We start from the raw sequence: 23,999 nt of genomic DNA on the forward strand, positions 1-23,999 counted from the left end.
ACCAGTCTATAGACCTGGCATCCTGTAGAACCTGGCCGAGCCACTATGAAACTATTTTTATGAAAGTAATGCAGTTACAATTTCAAGTGGTTTCAAACTCTGAAAACACCACATTAAGTTTCAAGCGTTTAAGGATATCAACCCTGATTTATGCTTTAAAATGTGTGTCAAACCCTAACCCTAACCCAAAATACCATACCGAATATTCAATACAATATATTGTGATCTGTCAACACAATAATAAGTTTGATGTGTGATGCTTACAGAGTCATTATTTCTTAAAGGATTAATGGCAAAACTCTTTCCAGACTTTCTTTTCTCTAATGCCACAGTGCCCTTAGTGTTGAATTCAAAGAAGACAAAAACTTTCATTAAAAACAAATCACTTTATTCATTGCCAATGAGGATGAATTAGGTATAGATAAAAGTGTCCAGATCATGTCCTGAAATCAAGTTTCTTCTATACTGAAGTGTGTCAGCTGATAATGGAGCTCTCGGGTCACACAGATCATCCTGATGCCTCTTCTGTGGATACTGATACTTCCTGATGCTGCTGGCCGTTGTCTTGACAGCTTTTGCTTGACTGAAGCAACATCCGCCCAACAATACCTTCCTCCTCTGATGGTTTCTCATACTGCAAGGAGAGTCTGGTGGGGTCCAGGAAAACCTCAAACACACCATCATCAGGTCACTCTGATGATCTGTAAAATATGGCAGAACCACTGTTACTTGTATTATACGGTCATGATTAATCAGTCGCAACCATGCACATAACAACTGCATAAATTTGGTTTTGAATGAAGGAGAAGCATGTAGTGGTATAGTGATCTCAGTACTAAAGTCAAGGTGATTACAGTATTAAAACCCAAATGACAACAACATGTTGTTGACAATTACATTGAAATACTTTCTTTGTTCAATTGTCCTTCTGTAAGGATCACTCTTTGTTGATGTGGCAGGCCTGCAAAAGTGTCGTGACATTTGGAAACATTATTAGTATGTTTATTTTAGTGTAGGCATGTGAATTATTTTGAGCACTAAAAGTATTATTCCTGTTTTATTTGAACATGGTCGTGTTCTCTGTTTCTTTGAATATTGTCAGTAGTTGCACCTAACATGCTTTTATGCAGAATGACAGGATTACACTGTTGAAGGCCTCAGTAGTGATGGCTGAGCATCTCCACATCACTTAAGACTGTCTGAGAGACAGGACTGACTGCCACTGAGCCTGAAAATAATATTACAGAGAGAGTTCAAGCACTGAATTAGACTGTGTTAGTTTAAGCGAATAAACAGGCAACTAATAAATATATATACAGAAAAGAAGGGATATTTGAGTAACTCACAACATGTTTGTCAACTCTGTCAAAGATGTGGTGGTGTCTGCAGGGTCGGTATTGTAGTGGTATGTTGGCCTGTGTGCAGAACAGTTACAGTTTACTCCAAAATCACCCAAAAAATATGCAACAGCATCGAACAGTTAGCAAAAAAATGATTACAAATCATTGTTTACCAGTATGGAGGAAGATATTGATTAAATAGAGCATTTGCTTTAGACTATGATCTGTGTTGTGACTGACACTCTCCTAGTGATGCTCTGGGTTGTTTATAATGCAATTCAGGACAACATGACAGCAACAGGGGAGACTTGGAGCTGTTGACAGTAGGGACAAGCAGAAGAATACACAGACCCCCCCATAATACATTTTTTGTTGAAACTGGCCTCTGCAGGGGGATTTTTTTTTTAAAACAAAGTCTATTTTGATTATTTTTTTATGCACCCAAGCACCTCATTTACATTAGAGTATTTGTCTTAATCATTGTTGCTGCTTATGTCCATCATCAGCCATCTGACCATGACTTACCTGCTCACTTGTACTCAACTCACTCCCTATTGCCATGGTCAGATGGCTCATGGAGGACATAGGCAAATTGACATTTTGCCAATTATATTGCCCTTTATTTACAATTCATTCTGATGTGCTGGAGATAAACAGAAAATGATCTGAAATTAATCTAATTTGAGGCAAATTTATCTTTCTTCATCTGTCCAGTGTTCTAACAAACAGAAGCACATGGCTCATTATTATGCAGAATGACATCATCGAAGCGTTCACGATATTTAGCTTACTCAATAATCCATTGTCAAATGCAATACTGATATTCTGAGGGTAGTGATGGGTTCATGTCCTGCATTCATCTTAAAACGTGCCTCGGGAGTTATCACTGTCTAACAGACTGATACAATGTAAAACCTTTTGGCTAATAGTGTTGTGCCTGGGAAAGACACAACGAGGCTAACGGCTTAGCTGTCTGTGATGCCATGCACAGTAACTTACGTTAGCTGCTAAATGATATAACTTATACACCTCTACTGCTCATGCTCACGTAACTTAAAACTCATACAGACATTTTACACACCACCTCATCCTCCTTTAGCTGTCCCTCAGTAAGGTTTTAAATACTTCATAGGTCCAGCGATGCTAAATTAGCCAGGACAGCCGCGGACAGTGCTGATGCCAGGCTCAACAGGCTAACATGAAAAATAAACAGTAAAGCATCATAAGAAAGGGCAAAACTTACAGCTTCCAAGTTTGAAGTGAGCATCAATCAATCCTTGATCTTCATTAAACCTTCTTTGTACTGCCACAGGAAAGCAGTCTGCAGTAGTTTTCACACACATGTCAGAGTTTTCCAGTTGTGGGGTTATTTCCATTTAAAATGAAGTGAATCCACTCAGCTCCTCTGTTCTTCAAGGTGGGGGGTACGGTGTACATTTTAGGACATCCTCAGGATCAGGCTTCAGCGTCAGACCTCAGATGAAAAGGTATAAGGTCTCAGGAAAAGTTCTGTCACACTCGCACCAAACAGCCACATGGAAAATAGTCATTGGACCAAAAGGCCTAAGAAAAAAAACTTGTCACACTGAAGTACCTCAGGATAAAAATTGTCACACTGAAAGCATTAGTAACTAAGTTGTTACACTGAAAGTATCAGGAAAAATGTTATCACACTGAAAGGTATCAGAAACTAAGTTGTCACACTGAAAGGTATCAGGAAAAAAATTATCACATTTAACGGCATCAGGAAAAAAATTATCAGACTGAAAGGGATCAGGAAAAAAGTTGTCACTCTGAACGTCATCATACTGAAAGGTATCAAGACAAAAGTCGTCACATTGAACGTCATCATATTAAAAGGTATCAGGACAAAAGTCATCACATTGAACGTCATCATACTAAAAGGTATCAGGACAAAAGTTGTCACTCTGAACGTCATCATACTGAAAGGTATCAGGAAAAAAGTTGTCACTCTGAACGTCATCATACTGAAAGGTATCAGGAAAAAAGTTGTCACTCTGAACGTCATCACACTGAAAGGTATCAAGACAAAAGTTGTCACATTGAATGTCATCATACTAAAAGGTATCAGGACAAAAGTCGTCACATTGAACGTCATCATACTAAAAGATATCAGGACAAAAGTTGTCACTCTGAACGTCATCATACTGAAAGGTATCAGGAAAAAAGTTGTCACTCTGAACGTCATCATACTGAAAGGTATCAGGAAAAAAGTTGTCACTCTGAACGTCATCACACTGAAAGGTATCAGGAAAAAAATTATCACATTTAACGGCATCAGGAAAAAAATTATCAGACTGAAAGGGATCAGGAAAAAAGTTGTCACTCTGAACGTCATCATACTGAAAGGTATCAAGACAAAAGTCGTCACATTGAACGTCATCATATTAAAAGGTATCAGGACAAAAGTCATCACATTGAACGTCATCATACTAAAAGGTATCAGGACAAAAGTTGTCACTCTGAACGTCATCATACTGAAAGGTATCAGGAAAAAAGTTGTCACTCTGAACGTCATCATACTGAAAGGTATCAGGAAAAAAGTTGTCACTCTGAATGTCATCATACTGAAAGGTATCAAGACAAAAGTTGTCACATTGAATGTCATCATACTAAAAGGTATCAGGACAAAAGTCGTCACATTGAACGTCATCATACTAAAAGGTATCAGGACAAAAGTTGTCACTCTGAACGTCATCATACTGAAAGGTATCAGGAAAAAAGTTGTCACTCTGAACGTCATCATACTGAAAGGTATCAGGAAAAAAGTTGTCACTCTGAACGTCATCATACTGAAAGGTATCAGGAAAAAAGTTGTCACTCTGAACGTCATCATACTGAAAGGTATCAGGAAAAAAGTTGTCACTCTGAACGTCATCATACTGAAAAGTATCAGGACAAAAGTTGTCCATCCTCATTAAACATTTTTCTTTATCAACTTTGTCTTGTTGAAATCCTTGGTTTGTTGTGTTGCTGTTTCCTTCCCCCTGGACAATAAGCAAGGGACGTAACACAAATGGGGGCTCGTCCAGGATACTTTGTTGCCTGAGCTAAAAGATAATCCAGAGGTTTGATGAGTCATAGTTTTGTTACCGTTTGACAATGGGTTTTGAGTTGAAGGACTTTATTGACAATCCCAGCCTTGATAAGCTAGAGTTATGCCGCAAGGATGATTCACTAGCTATTGCAGCACACTTAAATATTTCAGTGCAAAAGTATGGTGTTAAAAGGGAGATCAAAAACAAAGTATTGGAGAAGCTACTTGAGTTAAATGTTTTCTCAACTCCTTTGTCTCTTGATGATGATCCTTCTGCTGAAGGGGTTTTGTCTCCTAAAGATGACAAAGTTGAGCCAGTTACATTGACTACATCTTCAGCCGGCATGGCTGAAGGTGGGGCTGCTCCTGCTACCTTGCCTCGTTTTGAGCCTTTCTCCCCAGAGTCCCATGGATCCAGTCTGGATGCCAAACTCAAGATTCGCCTAGCTCACCTTTACAAGAAGTGGTATCATCTCTTTCCTTAGAAGAAAGCTTACAATATGTCGTGCTTAAAGAATCCATTTTGCGTGCTTATGAGCTACCGGCAGAAATTCAGGATCCATAAGAAGCCTAGTGGACAAACCTTTGTTGAGTTTGCTCGAGAAAAGGGGGTTCTCTTTGATAAATGGTGCGCTGCTAGCGGGGTTAAAGGCCATTTTGAGTTAGAGTTTGATTTTAAGAATGCTTTTTCAAAGAAACTTGTAGTGTTCTTGAATGAGCAAAAAGTGACCACTCTGTCTAAAGCTGCTGTCTTAGCTGATGAATTTGTTTTAACCCACAAAAATGTGTTTGTGTCCTCCTCCCGTCCAGAAAGGATTCCGGTATCAGGTCCTGTGAGACCCAATCCTGGCTATACTCCTTTTGAGAAGGCTAAGGGCCCACTGTCTCCACTACATGAGGCTTGTGAATGCTTCTACTGGCTTAAGAAAGGTCACATTCTTGTTGATTGTTTACCTCTAGAGTGTAAACAGTTACAGCCTCACGTGCCACAGCCCAAAAGCCTGATTAAGTGTAAGTCACCAGGCATTCAGAACTCACAAAATGCCAGTGAGCCTGATCCCTGCTTCAAACCCTTCATTTTGGAGGGTTTTGTCTCGGTTACAGGGGATCCAAAAGACCAGCAGCCAGTCAAGATGCTGCGGGACACCAGGGGCTCTTAGTCCATTATTCAAGAAGGCATATTACCTTTTGTCCTATGAATCATCCTGTCACTCAAGCGCCATCATTCAGGGTGTTGGAATGAGATTCATACCTGCTCCTTAACATCGTGTACATCAGTGGCGGCTGGTGACTGAAAAAATTGGGGAAGACAAGAGGAAAACCAGTCCATGGTGTCATGTTATTTTATACAAGTCAACTAATTAACCCTACTTTCTTATATTCAATGAAAATTAAGCAATAAAACAATGACTTACAAGTCTTCTTTAAAAAACATTTCATTAAAAAGCTAATATACAAGACAAAAAAAAAAAAAAAAACTTCTATCTCTTTCGGGATTTGAACCCCAGTCACCTAAATAGCAGGCGAGCGCAGTACCCCCTGTGCTACCTTAGCACTCAGCACATGATCTTCACGACAGTGGCTTTGTTGCTGCTCTGTATTGTGTGCGCTGTAACTGTGTTGCTGTCCCGGTCATGCCGCTAACTTTATGTCCTCCAGCAGGACGAACGAAAGAAACGAAGCTTCTCTCTGATTTCTCCTAACAGTTTTTTTTCTTTCAGAAATTTGCTTATATTTCCTTGAAACCGATTCCAATATCGCTGAAAACTCCATATTTCTTGTCCGAGCATGGCTGGCAGTGAAAGCTGTAAAATACATATAAGTATTTTTTGTTTACGGTTGTATAAATGTGAGAATGAAATTTGGGAACTGTTATTGGACCAACCTGCTGTCAATCTTGTATTCTGGTTGCTGATTGGTAAGGGAGGACGTCCTCCCTTAGCGCGTCAAATTACGTGTCTTAGCCAATCATAGATCAGCATGAAAAAATCTTAAATGCATTGAGTCAATGGAAGGAGATCCCTCCTACGGAGGACAGAAGCCCTCCGTCCTCCTCTAGCCCTCACCTTCCTGCTCCCTGCTCCTCTCACAGACTGCTCTGTCTCCTCCGTCTGCAGCTGTCGCTGTTGAACCGTTTTAAGTGGATTTTCTTCCAAAGAAGAAACTTTTTTTAATGATATAATATATATATAATATTTTATAAATGATACTGAGATTTGGTAATGATTTATTTCAACCAGTTACTCTTTCTTAAAAAAAAAATTGATCTTCCTCTTGCCTCTCAAAAATAGAGGAGGACCAACCTCCTCTGCCTCTATGGACGAGCCTCCTCTGGTGTACATATTGGTTCTGCTTTGATCAATGGATTCTTTAAAGTTGCTGTGCGCCCTGTTTTACCCATTAATGATATGGATTTTATCTTGGGAAATTACCTAGCTGGGGGCAAGATTATGCCAGTTCCTGAGGTACTGGACAGTCCTGATTTAAATTTAGAGTCTGTGAGCATCACACAACCACTTCCTGAGATTTTTCCTGCTTGTGTAGTTACAAGAGCTCAATTAAACAAATATGGCATTGACCTTTCTGATTCTTTTCTGAGTTCAACAGTCAACCTGAGGCCCAGCCAGGTGACATGAGATCGTCCCTCCTTGGTCCAGGGATTGTAAACTTGCCAGCTACTAGGGGAGAGTTCATTGTGGCCTAACAAGGTGATGTCATGCTCTTAAAGTGTCACTCCACAGTTGTTAGCCAGGAAGCAGCTAAGCAGAAGAATGTAGCCTTTGTCCTTGATAACTGCCTATTGATGCGCCGCTGGACTAGTGATGTCTCAGAGAATGAGGATTGGGGTGGGATTTATCAGGTTGTTGTGCCTACAGTTTTTTGTTACCAGGTGTTGTCCCTAGCTCATGACCACCCATGGTCTGGACCAGGGTTGGAATTTCGTCATTTTAGGGGCAAGGCCATTTGACGTGCACAAAGGCTGCTGAGTAAAATTTGATGATTTACCTTTCAGATTGATACCATAACATCCTAATTTATAATAAGAGATGGATGATGTATTACAACATTTTTTAATACCAATATCAAGTTAATGTTACATTAGAAACTATTTTTTTAAGTCAGGTTAGGGTAAGGTGATTTTGGTGACACTACACTGAATATTAGTGAAGTTATTGAATATTTCTCCCAATAGAAATTCCCCCAAATTATGCCAAAGCACATTTTTTCCAAACAAAAAATTGTATAGAATTGTAAGAAGACCCAGGACACGCTGGTGTGACTATGTCGCCCAGCTGGCCTGGGAACGCCTTGGGGTCCTCCCGGAAGAGCTGGAGGCAGTATCCGGGGAGAGGGAGGTCTGGGTGTCCCTGCTCAGGCAGCTGCCCCCGCGACCCGGCCCCGGATAAGCGGATGAAAATGGATGGATGGATGGAAAAAATTGTATAATAACCAGCAGGACCAATGATGTGTGGAGTGATTTTGGTGACACTACACTGAATAATAGTGAAGTTATTAAATATTTTTTGTATATCTATTTTCAGTGTTGCACTTTGTAGACGGTCCCTGCACCCATGCTCACAGACGGCTGACCATACAGACCAATGTTAATGTCCAGCCCGGAGGACCACTCGTTTTGATGAAAATACGGTTGTAGCTTGTTGTCTACCTTACTACGGTAGTACAGAGTCGTCGTTTGTGTTTTAACAATGTTTCGCTTATGAGTTATTGATCCGGGATGTTCAAATCTGTGAATATATGTCCAACTTTACCGCACTAAATCATGCCACATAAGTCAGTTACGTATCATATCGAAACCGGCTGAGCTCGCTTGTGCACCTGTGCTGTAAGTTTCATTCTTCCATTTTGAGATGCTGCTGCTGTTTGAGAGGCTTTCACGTTAGATCTTCGTGATGATGAGACTCCACCTGCGCGAACCGCGAACTCACTCACTCACTCACTGAAGTTACTGCACTACGGTGCACTCAGGTGGCTGTAACTCAAGGCAAGAACACTATGCTGACCGGGCCAGGGGCACAAAGGCCACTGTGGCCATACAATTTTTTTTTTTTTTACTGGGCATCAAGGCCAAAGTGCGTTGCCGCCGTGACCGCCATGAAATTCCCACCCTGGTTTGGACACATGGGGGTCACCAAGACCTATAACAGAGTCCTTAAACATTTCTTTTGGCCAAGACTTAAATCTGATGTGGTGCAGTACTGTCGTACTTGTCATGTGTGTCAGGTGGTTGGTAGACCAAATCAGGTGATTCCCCCTGCTCCTCTCTGCCCCGTTCCAGTAACAGGTGAACCATTTGATAGTTATTGTAGATTGTGTGGGGCCACTGCCGAAAACTAAAGCTGGGAATCAGTTTCTTATAACTATCATGTGTGCTTCCAGGGATACGTAGGGATACAGAGGTTCTACGATTGACAAAATGAAAGGGCGGTCTGATGGCGATGTAAAGCGCTTGAATTTTCTCTATAAAACGTACACTTGAACTGTTATAGATTTTTTTAGGTGAGCCTTGTTTTAGGTGGTTAAATTTCGCTTTTTCTCTGGACCCTGTTCACTGCAGTACAAAGCTGAACGTCTGGGCTGGAGCAGCTCTCTACTTCTCCAAACTGAGGCTGAGCTGATCGGTGATTACGGTAGGGAACAGATCGACTATAGATTTGTACTTTATATGACCCCACTTCGAACTATCCCTTTAAAGAGCGTGTCTAGCTGGCGTGCTCCTTGGCTAGGAATGCACTGACCTCTTCCCAAGGGAAGATAAAGAAACATCATGACCAGAGAGCAGTTGCTTGCTTGTTTCAACCAGGATACAAAGTATTGATTCTTTTACCTGTACCTGGTTCTACTCTTTCCACTAGATTGTCAGGTCCTTATGTGGTAGAGAGCAAACTGAGTGACACAAACTGCATCATCAAAACCCCTGACTGCCAGCAACAGACCAGTGTGTCATGTCAACATGATGAAACTGTACCACCCTAGAGAGGGTGGAAATAAGCCATCTACATCCCAAACTGTTTCACCTATGGCATCAATCGCATAGGTGACGACTTCTGCTACTGTTGATGGCTTGGTGATGCGTAATACTACACTACAGGGGGCGAGACTTGGCAACACTGTGGTATTGTCTGATTTGCCTCACTATTTGTCTCATCTCCATGGTGATCAGAGCAGTGACATTACAAAACCCATACATGATTTTCCGAGCCTTTTCAGTGATATTCCCTCCCAGAATTCAGTCATCACACATGACATTGTTCTGACTAACCCTATGCCAATCAAACAGCGGGCCTATCAGGTTAGTCCAGCAGAGAGAGAGGTAATGAAAAAAGAGGTTGAATATCTATTGCTGAATGGATTTGCAGTACCAAGTTGTAGTTCCTGGAGTTCTCCTTGTCTCCTAGATGTTAAGTCTGATGGAAGTCCAAGATTTTGCACTGACTTCCAAAGGGTAAATGCAATCACTGTCCCTGATGCACATCCTTTACCTTGTATTGACAATTGCATTGATGAGCTTGAACCTGCAAAGTATGTTAGCAAGCTCGATATGTTAAAGGGATATTGGCAAGTTCCTTTAACCCGCCAGGCTTCTGAAATTTCAGCCTTTGCAACCCCTGACAGCTTCCTACAATACACACTTATGCCTTTTGGACCGTGCAATGCTCCTGCTACCTTCCAGAGGCTGGTATATAATGTTTTAGGTGATGTCTTAAACTGTAAGGCCTATTTAGATGACATTGTGGTGTATTCGAATGACCGGGCTAGTAACATACCCAGGATGACGGAGGTTTTTAGGCACTTATCTGCCACATCTCTTACATTGAACCTTGCTAAATGCGAGTTTGGGAAGGGTACTGTTCTCCATCTTGGTCAGCAGGTTGGTCAAGGAAAGGTGTGTCTGGCAAATGTGAAAAACACCGCTATTGCCGAGTTTCCAGTACCATCTACCAGAAGACAGCTGCGTCGTTTCCTTGGGATGGCTGGTTATTAATGCAGGTTTTGCAGAAACTTTTCCTCTGTGGCAGCCCCACTGACTGCTTTAACTAGTCATTCCAAGCCCTTTGTCTGGTCTGGTGAGTGTCAACAGTCATTTGACAGCCTGAAAGGTCTTCTTTGTTCCACCCCTGTCCTGTCTGCCCCAGATTTCACCTCACCCTTTAAGCTGGAAGTAGATGCCTGTGCAGTTGGGGCTGGGGCAGTGCTTCTGCAAGAGGATGACCAGGGCATCGACCATCCTGTGAGTTACTCCTCTCACAAGTAAAAAAAAAAAACACCACTTTAAGTATTCCACCATTGAGAAAAAAACTCTCTTGCACTCTTGCTTGCTCTACAGCATTTTGAGGTTTGCCTAGGGTCAAGTGCCTATCAAGGTTTTTACCGATCTCAACCCCCTGGTATTCCTTCAACGCATGAACAACCACAACCATCGTCTTATGCGTTGTAGGGCTGGGACGACGCGTCAACGACATACATTTGTTGACATGAATAATTTGTGTCGACGCGTCGTCCCAAACAGGAAGTGCTGGGACCCGCGGAAGCTGAGAATAGCCCCTCTCATACAGAGACGCTGCATTAACGCAGCAGCGGCGGTTAGTCAATTCTCTGCCGTTGGTCATTCACACAGAGCGAAGCACCGCTGGAGTGAAGACAAACTGCGGTGTAATTCACACAGAAAGCTGGCACTGCGGCTCCTAAAGAGGCGTGACGGTACACGTCATGATGATGACAGCGGTGATGACAAGGTGTTTCCCAGATGTCCTCCTGTCAATCTAAACTTGTGGACCGTTTATAATGTGTCATGATTGAGATCCTGACCCACCAAACATCCTGGAAAGTGAAAGAGTTACGTTTTTTGCGCTAAATTACATAATCCCCATCAGTAAACTGGTTGCTGTCTGACTCTGTCACTCGCAGGGACGGAGGCTGTTTTCCGGGGGAAAGTTCACTGAAGTCTCGAGCGGGAGGGCTGACGGTCATGGTGCTTTACAGTATATCAACACAAACACTTGAGTGAGTTAAAGTTTTTTGCCGGTGACAGATGCTGTTCTTGAGACAGGCGGGAGGATGGACGCTGCTCCGCCTACAACTGTGGTGTTTTTTTCCTCATATAAGTTACCAACGACACTTACAGTTACTACATTACTTTTGTTTGGTCATGTAACATTAAATTAATTGTTAGATAAGTCGACTAATCGAAAAAATAATCGCTAGATTAATCGTTTGAAAAATAATCGTTTGGGACAGCTCTAATGCGTTGGTCCCTGATTGTTCATAACTACAATCTGGAAATTAGCCATAAGAAGGGATCTGAAAATACAACCGCTGATGCACTATCAAGTGCAGCATAGTTAGACGGGTTGCAGGCTTTGTTGTCTCTTTCCAAACACATGATGTTTGGACTTGTATGGGTGGGGGTGTTATGTGCCCAGCAGGGGCATAAGTTTTGTTTTCTTTCTCATTCTCTTCTGTCTCTCCCTCCCCTAGTATTCCTTCAGGTGCTGAACAGGTGATGATTTTATGTTGGTGAAGCCAGTGTACTTGCTCCTTCTCCCAATTACAGGTGTATATTATTACCTCTCTGTAACAGCTGCATCTTGAGCTGTGTTTGCTTTGTTTTTGGTAGTTTTACCAGCGTTTTCACTCAGCCTATTTTAGTTTGTTTTTGTGGCACCTGTGGTTGTGCCCATTTGTTTTTTGTTGTTTTGCACAGCAAGCTGACCTTTGCTGGTGAAGGCAGTGCTCTCGCTCCCGCTCCCAGCATAGGCGGGTGCTGTTGCCCTTGTAGTTAGCAGACGTGCTCCACTAAGGCTAACTGTATTCGTTTGTGCGACACCTGTTGATGAAAGCAGTGCGTTCGCTCCCTCTCCCAGCATCTGTTGTTTTTCTCCGTTTGTTTGTATTTGCTGGTTGTCACCATGCTTGGTGACTATCTTGCTCGGCCTGTCTGGCTTTTTTGCAGCCTTCAGATGGTCATGATATGTGTCCTCCGTACCTTGGTCTCGAACACCTGAGGGAGGGGCTTTCGGAGGATTCGTGCATGAACTGTAGCTTCATGCCCCGGGCAGTGCGGGTTGCCAGTCTGGCTGAGGCTGAACACCTGCTGGGCCATGTTCCGGAGCCGGAACAGTTGACCCCAGCCCAGCAATTGCCTCCAGCTCAGCCTAGTCGATCTAAACGTTGGGCTGTTGAGACTGCGGGTACCTCCTCCGGGAAGAGGGCCAAGGAGTCTAAACTGGCCTCCAAAGTGGACCAGTTGACTGAGGAGCTAAACTAAGTGAAGTCCCTCTTCCTAGCCATCCAGTCTGGGAATGGTGCAGGGGATGTGGTTGCTCCTGCTCCTCCTGTGGCCATGGTCGATCAAGAGGATGATGCGCTCTCCGTGGCGGCTTCAGCCACTGAGTTCGCTGAGTATGAGGCGGACGTGGTTCCCCAGGATGTTGCCTCCCACACCTCTGGGGTGAGCTCCCACTCCTCAGCCCACAGTTGTGGTGCTGGGTCTGAGGATAGCTCTATGGGAGCCATCATTCGTATAGCCCTGGCCCGCCTGCAGTTGGATGTTCTGCAAGCTCAGCCGGCTCCTGCCAGTGCTTTTGTCAGGTGTGGTCCAGCCCCTGCCATCTTTACTGTGCCTCCATCAGATGAATACCTGAGGGAGTTGCACACATGCTGGAGGGATACTAGAGCCCTCTCTCATGCAACATCTGATGGCCGGACCCTGGCAGCCATGCAGGATGCAGCCAAGTTTTGCGTCTCTGCAGGCTTTTGCTTTGATGTCCAGAGAACTGGGGCGCCAGATGTCACCTCTTGTCCAGGCTCGCCGCCAGGTGTGGCTGGCACAGTCGCCTCTCACTGAGAGAACACCCCGCCTGGGGGTTCTTCAGCTGCCCCCAGCGCCACTCTCAGCCACAGACTTTCCCCAGTGGCTTCAACAGCATGCTCAACGAGGGGCTCAGGGCTTTCGAGCCCCTGAACGACTGCCCTCTATACAACCTCAGACCTTTGACACTGCCCGTCGTCCCCCCAAGGCCTCTAGAGGCCGGGGGACCAGGCGCTGAGAGCCCAGGGCCGATCGTTGGCAGTTTTTCCTAGAAGCAGCTCAGTTACTGGGCTGCTTCCACCACAGACCCTTTGGTGATTTCCACCTTGACCTGCCTTTGAGCGGGTGTCTGCTAAGACTGCTTTTCTCCTCGTCATCACTTCAGCGTAGTGTGTTGGGAAGCTATATGCTCTCTTTGTGAGCGGCTCTTGTCTGAGATGGAATTCATGGCTCAGGGGGTCACTCCGTGGCAGAATATGGCTTTCCTTCCTAAGGTTCTGTCATTGTCAAACCTTAACCATCCTATCCACCTGGCACAGTTTATCACCCCGCAGGCGAGAAAAGGTTAGGACTGCTGTGCCCTGTGCGGGCTTTAAGAGTCTACATAACTTCGACCACAAGCATGAGACGGTCAGAACAGCTGTTCCTCTGTTATGGTGGTCCTAAGAAAGGCTGTGCTCTCTCCAAACAGCGACTGTCACATTGGATTGTGGATGTCATCACTCAGGCATATAAACACAGTGGTCGCCCCCTGCCATCTGGGGTGAGATGCCACTCTACTAGGACTGTCTCTACATTATGGGCGGCTCCTGGGGGACATCTGTGATACGGCATCGTGGACATCACCGACTACCTTCTCCAGATTATATCTGAATGTGGCCACTCCCCACCCACTGGCTGTGGCCATGTTGCCCACCTCTACTGCTTCCTCTCATTGAGGTATGTAAGGATGAAATAGAACGAAATGTAACTATGGTTCTATGAATCCTGAATGACCGCCAGAGCGTTCTGTCACTCAGGATCCTTGTGGTTTCGCAAGAAGATTCTGCAGGAACAGATCCTCTGATGTCACCGGAAGGTATAGGTTAGCCGGTATCATCAGAGGTCACGGGTGACTTTGGGAAAGTTGGGAAACACACTCAACCTGCGCATGTGCGAGATGGAGACATTCAGTGCTGAAGCACCGCCTCTGGTGGTCATCCAGGATTCATAGAACCGTAGTTACATACATAACTTTCGGTTTAAGTTCATCCTCATAAAACATTTTGCTTTACCCATCAACTTTGTCATGTTTAAATCCTTGGTTTGTCGTGTTGCTGTTCCCTGTTCCCCCTGGACAATAACAAAGGGACGTAACACCATGAATTCTTCTTCTTGTCAAAACCCGACAGCAATGTTACCCACAATGCCACGTGACCACAAGCAGTTTAGTTGTAGATGCAGTTGGTTTATGCTAGCAGGCTAATGTAGCCTGTAGCCCCTTGCCTCTAACAGAGATGAAGAGAGGGCAACAGAGCTCTGGTAAGCTCACTACTTTCTGATTCCACATCCCCAGATTTTTTTATTTTCAAACTTGTTGCCTACTCAGGTGACCAATCACCACAGCTGAGTCATGTCAGCTGATTAAAAATGTTCAAAATGATGCAACAGGTGTCTCCATGGGTCTGATTTTTTTCAACATACTTTATTTGGAGTTCAGCGTAATACAGTGAAAGCAAAGGCCCACAGTATAAGCAACACATCCTCATACCTAAATGACTGAATAGGTTGATAGCCAGTGACTCTCAAAAATGTTGGTAACATCCTGACTCAATGACCAAACCCTTAGACCCAAACAACTGAACAGGTCACCAGTGACTCAACAACAACATGACCATTGCAGTGCATCAGCAACAGGTGTGTCTCAGATAGGCTAGGTTTAGGCAAAAAAATAGTTTTTTAGCATTAGAAAAGACTTTGGTTTGGGTTCAAATAAAAATGTAACATAGGTTATTTATTTGAGTTACGTTTCATTAGTGCCAAAAACAACCATTCAGGTCTGGTTGTGCTTTCTCTCGCTGCCCATAGAGTCATTGGCATTGGTTTTATGGCAGTGGGGAGGAAAGACTTAACGGAAATAACGGTCCTTTTTTGCACTGCAGTTGGAGGACCCTTGAGCTAAAGGCACACTGCTGTCTGATCAGCATGTCACGGTGAGGACGTGAGGTGTCATGATGACGGTCAGCAGTTTGTGCAGCATCTACACCCTATTTTGCCCATGGGTTACTATTTGCTTGACACTACTGTACAATATTAATGGTAAATAAAGTATGGCGGTTAGGGACCACTGTGGACACAGTAAAATAAGAGATATCAATACTGACCAACAGCAGTTATAAACCATGAACCCACAGCATCACAGTTCAAAGATTTTTATGGCCATCAAGCATGACCTTTTCTGCCTCATATGACTACTGCAAACACTATGTTTAATCAGTTATGTCATTTTTAATAGTATAATTATGATGAATACAAAATAGACAACTGCATTGCAGCTAAGAATTCTCAAATATATGGCACCAGTGTTTCTTTACTTTTTAATTCTGTTTTCATTGAACTGAATGTTTGGCGATGCATTGAATTGAATTATAATAATGTAAATGTTTAATAAAGAGAATAAAACCAAATTATCTGAAATGCTTTTTAATTTATGAAAAACATCAATTGTTAGTTAACCTATGATGCATGTATTTTATTCTTGACCTTTTTGGAATATTGAAAAAAATAACATTTTAGTACTGTCCCTACGTTTTACGTCAAACACGCTACTTTGGATGAGCACGCCCCCTCAGGGAAAATGAGCATCCCAGAAGTGGCATCACTTTCAGGAAGTGACATAATTTGCCTTTTATTAGGAAGCTGCCAAACAGAAAAGTAAATGCTCCTCTCTTTTAATGAATTTTCATTGAGTTGTTTTTAGTTTGACTGAAGGGGAGAAAAGGCTCCAGCTTGAACCTGAGGAAGTGAAGCAAAAGCTGATAAGAGAAAGAAAAAAAACAGAGAAGTACAAGAAAAGGTTCTTCCCTCTAAAGAATAAAGCAATTTCCCCATCTTCTAAAGCTAAGTACTACCTGAGAACCCCATCAGAGCGGTCAGACACACAGAGAACCCTCAAATTTCACACAGAACTTTTAAGGGACTTAAAGAGTAAGTATGAAGACTCACGCGATGAAAGAGAGAGACAGATTATCTCTCAACTGGTATTGGGAAGATAGTAAAAAAATCCAGAAATACGGACAAAGAGCCAATGGGTTTCCGAGAAGAAGATGAAAGACTTTGTAAATAAATAAATAATAAATAGAAAAAAAAGCCAAATATAAATAAGCTATTTTAATGTTAAGTAAAATATAACAATACCACCTTGAGTATTTAGGATATGATTTTATGATTTTAAACATATAATATATTGCCAAAAGTAGTCACTCACCCATCCAAATAATTGAAATCAGGTGTTTCAATCATTTCCATAGCCATAGGTGTATAAAAGCAAGCACCTAGGCATGCACAGGTCACCAACTTTCTGCAGAGTCAATCGCTACAGACCTCCAAACTTCATGTGGCCTTCAGATTAGCTCAAGAACAGTGCTTAGAGAGCTTCATGGAATGGGTTTCCATGGCCGAGCAGCTGCAACCAAGCCATACATCAGCAAGTGCAATGCAAAGCGTCAGAGGCAGTGGTGTAATGCACACTCTCACTGGACTCTAGAGCAGTGGAGCTGCGTTCTCTAGAGTGACAAATCGTGTTTCTCCATCTGGCAATCTGATGGACTAGTCTGGGTTTGGCGGCTGCCAGGAGAACGGTACTTGTCTGACTGCATTGTGCCAAGTGTAAAGTCTGGTGGAGGGGGGATTATGGTGTGGGGTTGTTTTTCAGGGGCTGGGCTTGGCCCTCTTAGTTCCAGTAAAAGGAACTCTGAATGCTTCAGCATACCAAGAGATGTTGGATAATTCCATGCTCCCAACTTTGTGGTAACAGTTTGGGGATGGCCACTTTCTGTTCCAACACCAGTGCACAAGTGCACAAGGCAAGGTTCATAAAGACATGGATGAGAGAGTTTGGTGTGGATGAACTTGACTGGCCTCCTGACCTCAGCCCGATAGAACACCTTTAGGATGAATTAGAGTGGAGACTGAGAGCAAGGCCTTCCCGCCCAACATCAGTGTGTGACCTCATAAATGTGCTTCTGGAAGAATGGTCAAAAATTCCCATAAACACAATCCTAAACCTTGTGGAAAGCCTTCCCAGAAGTTAAAGCTGTTATAGCTTCATTAAACCCTATGGATTAAGAATGGGATGTCACTTAAATTCACATGCGAGTCAGGGCAGGTGAGCAAATACTTTTGGCAATATAGTGTATATCACTGCAGTAATTAGCCAATGAAATGCTCCTACCCATTCGCAGGTAGCCTTTTTTTCCCAGTTGTTTATACTTTAAGGGCAGGGGGCAGACAGGCAGCAGCAAATATCAGCAGTGATCAGGAAAAAAAACAAAAACATTTTGTGATAGCAAACAGATGTTTTCCTCTGTTTTAAAGTGAGTATTGCCTTGTCATATCAGCATAATTTTCAACATGAAAGGTAACTGAGGATAAGATGAGGTGTGACTTGTCAGTAAAATCAGTGGTGTGAGTACATGTGTGCTTAATTGTAAAATGGAGTGTTTGCGAAGGACGTTTGATGCTGGAAAAAGAACAAACATGCTGGTGGAAAGAAGAAATTAAGATGAGCGATCCATACAATGTGCCTGCAAAAACAAGGCCCATCTGATTAACTGGTAAGGGAACTGCAATGCTTTAACAACAAGATTAGAGCTAGCACCTCTTTTCAATAACTTAGTAGTTTAAGTGACACAAGTTCAATTTCTTTGAAAAGAAACAAACAGGCCTATCTACCTCCAGGTCATCGGCCTGCATGGGTTTGGGGTCCATATAAAGTTTAGAGATGTTAACAGGTAGGCCGTGGGTAATTAAAAGATCCACAGTGTGTCCTCTGTTATGGTTAGGCTGGGTAACATGTTGAGTAAAATTTGTAAAATTAAGTAAGTTTGAAAATTCCAAGGTAAAAGTGTCTGATTGTCCATGTGCACATTAAAATCATCTGAGATAATAACCCTCCCGTAGATAGTTTGAATGATTGTGAGTAGTTCTGAAAGATCTAAAATAAAACAAGTGCATCGTTTGGGTGGTCTGTAAACTGTCATATTCAAAAGATGTGTAGTGTCCAAATGTAATGTCCTTAAAACCAAGTGATGCTGAGTGGATGGTTGCCATGCCGCTACCTTATCTGTCTATTCTACTGGAGAATGAAAAATTCTAAATTGGTGGTGAGGCTTCAATGAGGAATATTGGTCCATCGGTGTTTAGCCATGTTTCTGTTAAAAACCAGCAATATATTATTATCTAAAATCAGGTCATTAATAATAAATGTCTTATTCAAAAGAGATCTTACATTTAAAAGTATTCAGGGTCAGGGGATGGATTAGCATACGACTGTGTGTGTGTGTGTGTATATAGATGTAAGATAAATTAAAATAAAGTTTGTTTGCTGTGGTGGTATTGCTAACTCTGTTAGTGGTATGGACAGGAACAGGAAAGGCTGCATTTTGATCCTTCCACAAGGGAGAGCTAGTGGCATCAGATGGGACATCGTTTGGTGTTGTTGACAGAGGATGGGCAGGTGAAGGAGGGGAGGAAGAGGAAGAAGAAAAAGTAAATAGTCAGTCACATGCAGCAGATTGTTCAGCATACTGTTAATTAGCCACAAGCCTACGGCTACCTAGCACCACTGCATGAAAAGTGGGATTTTCGTCCCTGTAAACGCCCGATAATCTCACTAATTTTCAGCAGTTTACGACAATTTACAGCCTGTGAGCGTCGCGTTCGTCTGTGCCACATACTGTCAGAAATGAACCATGACGTATGTGGAGCTCCCGGAGGTGCGAAAAGCCCCAATTTGCATATGAATAGCAGCGAAAACACACCTGGCCAGAGAATGTGTGGGCTGGCTTGAATGTTCTCACTCAGTATTGGATGAAACCACTACTTTTAAACAAGCAAAATCACTTGTGGTTGGTTGGCAGATCTGTCACTATTGGTCACCTTGGGTCATTATAAGTGTAAACCCCAATATTAAAATCATATATATATATAAATATATATATATATATATATATATATATATATATATATATATATATATTTATATATATTTATATATATTTTTATATATATATATATATATATATATGTATGTTTATGTATATTTTAGTGTTGTCATGATACCAAAATTATGATTTCAGTATAATACCTGCCTAAAATATCTCGATACCGATACTGAAACAATACCACGGCGGAAAACTAAAACATCATCAAAAGTAATAGAATAAAATATTAGATGACAGAATGTGGAACTTAAAATGATTTATTTCTTTTTATTAAAACACTGAAACTTAAAAAGTCAAAATAAAAAAAACATTTTTTTTTGTAAAAGCTGCTGAGCTTTAAAGGGATAGTTCGGTTTTTTTGAAGTGGGGTCATATAAAGTACATATCTATAGTCGATCTGTTTCCTACCGTAATCACCGATCAGCGCAGCCTCAGTTTGGAGAAGTAGAGAGCTGCTCAAGCCCAGAGGCTCAGCTTTGTACTGCAGTGAACGGGGTCCAGCAAAAAAGTGAAATTAACCACCAAAAACAAGGCTCACCTAAAATTTTTTACATCAGTTCAAGTGTACGTTGTATAGGTATAATTCACACCGCTTTACATTGCAGTCAGACCACGCTTTCTTTTGGCACTACATTTTCTCAACCGCAGAACCTCCCTATCCCTACGCACTAGCGTAACTGGGCAACAGCTGATCTGCGAGCGGGGGAATACAGCGCGAGGCCCAGCTGCTGGACGATAGGTTTACTTTCGATAAAAACGAAACTTAAAGGTGAAATATGGAATATGAGCTGAATGCCGCCATCTAGTGTCTCAAGATCGTAGTTGCGAGAACAAAAAAGTAATTCCAGCGGTCGGGTTGCCAGGTTTGTCTCTATTTTGAGACCTATGTAAATACAGATAGCTAGCTAGAATATTCTTTATTATAGCCACTGACCGCAATGGTGAAAGTGAACCAGCAATACTGGACAGGGCAGGAGGATTGAGCCGCCTCCGTTTCCTCAGTATCAGTATTCTCATATGTGTCCACCAGAGTGCCTCACATGTAGGCACTCTGGTGGACACAAGTAATTCACTGGCAGTGTGCCACCTAGGGACACGAAGCAGCAACCTCAATGCATCACTGTATGCTACCTTAAGCCTCTGCATACTCTTTTTCTCATAGTTACACCACAATTGGCAGTATACAATGGAGTGATATAGGTTCTAAACAATGAACACTTCACAGAGTCAGAGCACATAGAGAACTTCCTTATAAGCATATTTGCTTGAGCATAAATTTTACAGCGCTGTCTATAGAGATCTTTGTCATCTGTCCAGTCATCAGATATGACATGACCTAGGTATTTTATCTCCTCACACACACCAAGAGGGCTGTCTGACAAGTAGAAGGTCGGGAAAGTAGATTTCCTGTCCTCAGCACTTCTGACTATCATTATATGGCTTTTCTTAGCATTATACTTAATGTCATAATCCAAGCCATACTGAGAACACACCTTCAGCATCTGCTGCAGCCCAGCACTATATGGACACTGCAGAACTAGGTCATCTGCATACATAAGATGATTAACAGTAGTGCTGCCCACAAGACAGCCTGTTTTTAATCTATCTAACTGATGTGATAATTCATCCATGTAAACGTTAAATAGGATAGGTGACAAAATTCCTCCTTGACGCACTCCGTTACTGACACAGAATGGAGCAGATACAACATTGTCCCATTTAACCTGAAATGTTTGATGGGCATACCAAAACACTAAAATTCTCACTAAAAATTAAGGGGCACCTCTATCCAGCAATTTCAAAAACAGTTTTCGTGAGTAATTCTGTCAAATGCTTTAGACGCATCAATAAAACATAGAAATACAGATGAATTCAGGCTAGAGTACCTGGACACAATCTCTTTAAGAGCATAGATACAGAGGTCAGTTCCATGCTTTCTTTTGAGCCCAAACTGATTATCATGAGTAAGGACATACATTTCTAGTTTTCGTAACAGTATTCTTTCCAGAAATTTAGACAAGATACTGGCTAATGCAATAGGTTGATAATTATCAACATTGTTGAGCTTAGAAGCCTTGTCCTTAAGCACAGGCACAAAGATTACAGACATAATAGCATTTGGCAGGACTCCATGAACCAGGCAACCATAAAAACACATGGAAAGCAAAGGGCAGAGCTTATGGCTGGCATATTTTAGATGTTCGGCAGTGATGCAGTCCATACCACAGGCTTTGTTGTTAACCAAAATATTAATGGCATCAAATATATCTGCTGCCCTAACTGTCATATCTGCTGAAAGATCAATATGTTCATGATTGATTTTAACTGGGTTACTTTTAACACAATTAAAAAGGTTACGGTAGTGCTCACGCCAAAGCTCAGCAATTTTTTCTGGGCTACTAACCCCTTCAATGTCAGACGGTAGGGGAGTTTTACTGTTATTCATTACCTTGACCTCTTTCCAGAAGTCAGTAAGATTGTTGTTCTGTAGCTTTCTGGCAAGCGAGTCTGCTCTCATTGTGTTTTCATTTTTCTTAATAGAGCGGAGTGCGTACTTAACTTTAGCATTTGTGCGTTTTTTCAATTCTAGCAAAACCCCATGTCTAGGCCTACCTGCCTCTGACCAGAGTTTGAAGGCCTCTCTTGCCTCAGCATACTGCTCAGCCACACACTCATTCCACCCAGGTCTGATATTGGGTACCTTGCATTTACTTTTACAATAGGGTTCACTGGATGCATTGAGACATTTCACAATATCATCATACATGGCACAGATTTTATCAGCCTGTTGCCTGTCCTTACAGTTCATATCTGAGCACATAAGGGTGTCATGAGGCAGTGCAATATTATTTAACAGACTGTCAGTTCGCAGTGAGTATCCAGTCACATCCTCTCTGTATCAGGGCTAGACACACGACTGTGAGGACTCAAAGGCACGACTGAGACAGGATAGATCAAGTAATAAAGTTTACTTAAGTCAGGGTTCGGTACACAGAGGGTCAAGCAACAGGGCAAACAAATCCGGCAAGGAGTAGGCAGGCGAGGCGGGTCAGTACACGGGAAGGCAGTCAGCGGGGCAAACAAATCCGGCAAGGAGTAGACAGGCGAGGCGGGTCGGTACACGGGAAGGCAGTCAGCGGGGCAAACAAATCCGGCAAGGGTCAGGCAGAGGCGAAGTCGGAAGGCTCACAGAAAAGTCCAAAACCAGAAAGGCTAGAAAAAGACTAGGAATCGAAAAAGGATGGAACGCTATGTACAACGACAAAAGACGAACTGGCAACAGACAGGGGGACCCCCGGAACTAAAAGCACACACAGGGAACCCAGGTGAACGTAATCAGGGCGGGGAAAGCAATCAGTGGGAAACCATACGAGCAGGGGGGGTGGATCTGAAATGAAAGGAGATGTAAATACACAAGACAATAACGGGAGAACTATAATCTTGGACGGATCGTAACACTCTGCTCAGTTTTGACCAGTCCAGTTTACTTGAGGTAGCATTATTATTATTAGTTCTGGACAGCAGAGGGACATTTTCAACATTTAACAGTGCAGCAATCGGTATATGATCAGAAGTGGCAAGTTCATAACAAATCTCCACATTTACCAGAGAGGCATGAGCATCAGCTGTGGTCACAATATGGTCTAGCCAAGATGTTGTGTGCCACGCTTCACTAACATAGGTAAAACTTGTGTCAGGCATCAAGGCTTTGCTTGATAGAATTAATTTAGACTCATTACAAAATTGCTGCAGGTGTGCTGCAAATAAGGATTTGCTATCTGACATGTCGGCATTAAAATCACCCATGACATAGACACAAGATGAGCTGTTGTCCTCTATGAACGACTGAATGAAAGCTAACATGTTCAGAAATTCATCCTCATGCTCATATGATTCATACAGTGTATAAATATTCAGAACAGTACATTTCTTCCCATTAGAATTACATTCTAGCCCTATGGCCCAGTCAACATTTAAACGCACCACCTTCACCATTGAGTCATATTTGATGTTCCACAGTATGGCTACACCCCCAGCTATCCTACCTCATATCAGCCTCGTACTGAGGTCGGTAGTGGACTCTCCAGCCCCATGGAAGTTCATGTGTAGAGAGTTCAACTTGTCCAGATCTTGTTCCGCCAGCCAGGTTTCTTGCAGGCACAGAATATCACATTTGTCCAGCAATGTGTCCACAACTAAACGACTTGATCTATCAGAAGCAGTATGTCCTGCTCGCAACCCGCGAGTGTTGTATGAAGCCACACGCATTTAGTTTGTTTTGTCGCTCCCTGCGGGGTAGCTGGCCTTCATCCCGTCCTCCTCCACAGAAACAACCGGCACCCCAGCACTGTTACTGTGCAGCAGCCCCTCCTCTCGAGAGCCAGGCACATCCTCCGGACGTGCAGCCGGGCCTCCGTCTGCTCCTCTAGGGTGCCGAGGCTCATAGTAGCACCGGACAAAGGACCCAGCGGGCCAGAGTTGTGGATCGTATATCTCCGCCACATCATTACATTCAGCGGTGACACAGAAAGAACTGAATCTACTCTGGGTCGTCTCTATTTTCCTAC

General features: G+C 42.8%; 1 long non-coding RNA gene across 1 annotated transcript; it reads right to left on the minus strand.

Annotated features, from left to right (window-relative positions):
• Positions 1-1,115: 1,115 nt before the first annotated feature.
• On the minus strand, positions 1,116-2,759 carry LOC115567739 (uncharacterized). The gene is made up of 3 exons (XR_003981252.1): positions 2,584-2,759; positions 1,347-1,415; positions 1,116-1,228 (listed from the first exon to the last, which is right to left on the minus strand). It is a non-coding gene; the product is annotated as an uncharacterized LOC115567739 (long non-coding RNA).
• Between the last annotated feature and the right edge of the window lie 21,240 nt (positions 2,760-23,999).

This window comes from Sparus aurata, chromosome 17 (assembly GCF_900880675.1).
Source record: "Sparus aurata chromosome 17, fSpaAur1.1, whole genome shotgun sequence".
In the NCBI taxonomy this organism is placed as follows: domain Eukaryota; kingdom Metazoa; phylum Chordata; class Actinopteri; order Spariformes; family Sparidae; genus Sparus; species Sparus aurata.